This window comes from Protobothrops mucrosquamatus, unplaced genomic scaffold (assembly GCF_001527695.2).
Source record: "Protobothrops mucrosquamatus isolate PMUCROS unplaced genomic scaffold, P.Mucros_1.0 scaffold1919, whole genome shotgun sequence".
NCBI classification, from domain to species: Eukaryota; Metazoa; Chordata; class Lepidosauria; order Squamata; family Viperidae; genus Protobothrops; species Protobothrops mucrosquamatus.
The window spans coordinates 44,716-48,388 of NW_015388041.1; positions in this window are offsets into that span (position 1 = coordinate 44,716).

The window sequence follows — 3,673 nt, forward strand, 5'->3', positions numbered from 1 at the left end:
CCTTCTTCTTCTTCTTCTTCTTCTTCTTCTTTCCATTCAATTGTCTTTGATTATCAGAGATTCCCGGGACAGGTCCCTGCAGTTTTTTCAGCAAGGTTTTCCAGAAGTGGCTTGCCACTGCCTCTTTCCTAGGCTGAGAGAAAGTGACTAGCCCAGGGGTAGGCAACCTTGGCTCTTTTATGACTCGTGGACTTCAACTCCCAGAATTCCTGCGCCAGCATGGCTCAGCTTGGAAACCTCTCCCTTTCCCCTCAGCATGGCTGGCTAAGGAATTCTGGGAGTTGAAGTCCACGAGTCATAAAAGAGCCAAGGTTGCCTACCCCTAGACTAGCCCATGGTCACTCAGCTGGCTTTGTGCCCAAGGTGGGACTAGAACTCGTGTTCTCCTGGTTTCTAACCTGCAACTTTCACCAAACTGGCTTTGTCCATGTAGTAATCTTTTACCAGGAGATAAATTTACCAGCTGTAATCCAGTCACTTATTTCTCCTCTGTGCAATACAGCATTCATTTAAACGTTTGAGCCAAAAGCCATGCAGTTCATCTATTCCCAGGGCTGTCCAATTCTTAATCATTTGGCCTTTGTGGTGAAAGTACAAAGCTAGAAACTGGGAATTTGTAAGTTCTAGTCTCACTTTAGGCATGAAAAACTGTCTGGGTGACTTTGGGCCAGTCACTCTTTCTTCAATCCAACCCACTTCACAGGGTTGTTGTTTGGTAAAATAGGAGAAGGAAGTGTGTTAGATATGTTCGCCATATCCAGCTATTTATAAAAATAATTAAAGAAAAATTAAAACAAATACTTTTTATAAAAAGTAAAAATTGTGGTGTCCTCAGATCCCCATATGCCACCCATTCAGTTCATCTCTTTTTTGCCCATACTGCATTCTAGTTGCAATCTTTCCTCATTATTTTATTATTCAATATGGCTTTTCTTGTTCAGGCTTGGATAAAATCATGTCTGCTTTGTTATAAATTGTTTATTGTACTTATATTGTACAAACCAGCAGTTATATCTAATAATTTATTATTATTATTATTATTATTATTATGGACATTGTTATAATATGCTGTTCAACAATTTCCAAAAATTTTTATCCTTCTCATATCAAGCTGGTATTTTCTTACTAAATATTATTTGGCTTTTTATTCTTCCTTTTATTCTCCTTCGATTGTTTCTGTTTATTATTATTATTGTCTGAATTTTATCAACATTAATTTTTTTGTTAAAAAGCAATACATGTTAATAACAATAACAGGTATATATATGAACTATAAAACTATGCTGTAATAAGCTAAGTTTGTGTAAGAAGAATGAAGCTCAACTAAACTTTAAAAAGTGTTTAAAACTTTTAAAAAGTTAAAAGAACCAAAAAGAAAACCTTTTAAAAACAAACAAACAAAGGCCTGTGATTTCTCAGTGGTCTCCAGTACTAACAAATTCTGAGCTTGCTTAACTTTTTGAAATACCATCTATGGCTCCATGAAAAGACTGGTGACTCCATATCTAAGCTATTTTATTGGTACCTTTTGTTTAGGATCACTTTCAGACCTCTTAGTATATAATCCGGCGCTTTCCAATAGTCCACCACCCAAAGCAAAGTCGGACCTGCCAGTTCATGGATGGGAGACCACCAGGAGATCCCTGGGAAGTCTATCCTGGAAGAAGGCCACAGTGACAAGGCGCAAAACTGCTGCTGGGCTGCCTCCGCACATGAAGTCCCTTCAGATGGAGCTGGACAGCCAGGCTTCATTTTCCAAAGCACATGAAGGCCAGACAAGGAATAATGGAAGGAAACTGATCAAGAAGAGATACAACCTAGAAATAAGGAGAAATCTTCTGACAGTGAGAACAATCAACCAATGGAACAGATTGCCTTCAGAGGTTGTGGGAGCTTCATCATTGGAGGCTTTCAAGTGAAGACTGATCTGCCATCTATCACAAATGATGTGTAGGGTCTCCTGCTTAAGCAGGGGGTTGGACTAGATGAGCTATAATGTCCCTTCCAACTTGTTATTCTATTCTATTCTATTCTATTCTATTCTATTCTATTCTATTCTATTCTATTACATTACATTACATTACATTACATTCATTCCAATATCTATTCTATTCTAGTCTATTCATTCCAATATCTATTCTATTCTAGTCTATTCATTCCAATATCTATTCTATTCTAGTCTATTCATTCCAATATCTATTCTATTATGTTCTATTCTATTCTATTCTATTCATTCCAATATCTATTCTATTCTATTCTATTCTATTCTATTCTATTCTATTCTATTCTATTCTATTCCATTCCATTCCATTCCACTCCATTCCATTCTATTCTATTCATTCCAATATCTATTCTATTCTATTCTATTCTATTCTATTCTATTCTATTCTATTCTATTCTATTCTATTCATTCCAATATCTATTCTATTCTATTCTATTCTATTCTATTCTATTCTATTCTATTCTATTCTATTCTACTCCACTCCACTCCACTCCACTCTATTCTATTCTATTCTATTCTATTCTATTCTATTCTATTCTATTCTATTCTATTCTATTCATTCCAATATCTATTCTATTCTATCCTATCCTATCCCCCAAGAAGCGCCACTGGGAGCTCCAGCCCGTCTACTTGACGGGGCCAAAGCGCTGCCTCTGCCTCTCCGCGGGTTCGAGCTCGGGGCCGTTGCAGCCTGGGATTCGCTTCAGTCCAGCATCTCCTAAGGGAGGCCGCGTTACTTCGCTGCCCTTTCCGCGGAGGAGGCTGGCCGAAGCTCTGCCGGCGCTGTCGCCCTCTTGGCTCTCTCTCGCGCGCTCTTTCTCTCTCTCTCTCCCTCTCCCCGCCTGGGCGCTTCTCCAACCAGGCTGGGCGGAGCCGGCGGAACGGCCTTCCTGCCCCTCTCCCCGGCCAGCTGGAGCCGGGCAGGCCAGCGACCTTCGGAAGTGAGGCGAGGACAGGCAAGGCGCGGTGAGCCCCGGGCGCGGCGGGTGAGTGGGCGGCGTCGGTGCGCGCTTGGAGAGCCCTTAGGCCAGGGGTAGGCAACCTGGGCTCTTTTATGACTCGTGGACTTCAACTCCCAGAATTCCTGAGCCAGCTCTGCTGGCTCAGGAATTCTGGGAGTTGAAGTCCACGAGTCATAAAAGAGCCAAGGTTGCCTACCCCTGCCTTAGGCGATTCCCTGCCCTGGCGGGTGCCCCGAAAATCTCCCGGGGAGGAGGGATGCGGGGTCCGGAGGGCGGCCCGGCGGGAAAAGCGGGCGAGCGGGCAGGAGGTCCTTGGGAGGGAAGACTGTCCCTGTCCTCCCGCCGGCCCCGAACGGAAAGCCGGGCGGCTCGTCCTGCTTCGGCGATCTTAGTCCCTCTGGTCCCTCTCTCTCTCTCGAATACAGAACATAGTCCTCAGTTTATGACCAGAATTGAGCCCAACATTTGTGTTGCTAAGTGAGACCTTTGTTAAATCAGTTTTGCCCCGTTTTATGACCTTTTTTGCCCTCGTTGTTAATAGGGTTGCCAGGTGTCCACTATTTGAGTGGACAGTCCACTTTTTTCACATTATGTTCACTATTTTTTTTCACAAAATAGTGGACATTTTTTTTATTCAAAAGCTTTATGATGAAATGGTACGTAATCTAAAGCTGTACAGTCTACTTTTTTTTACTACTTAGCCCCCCCC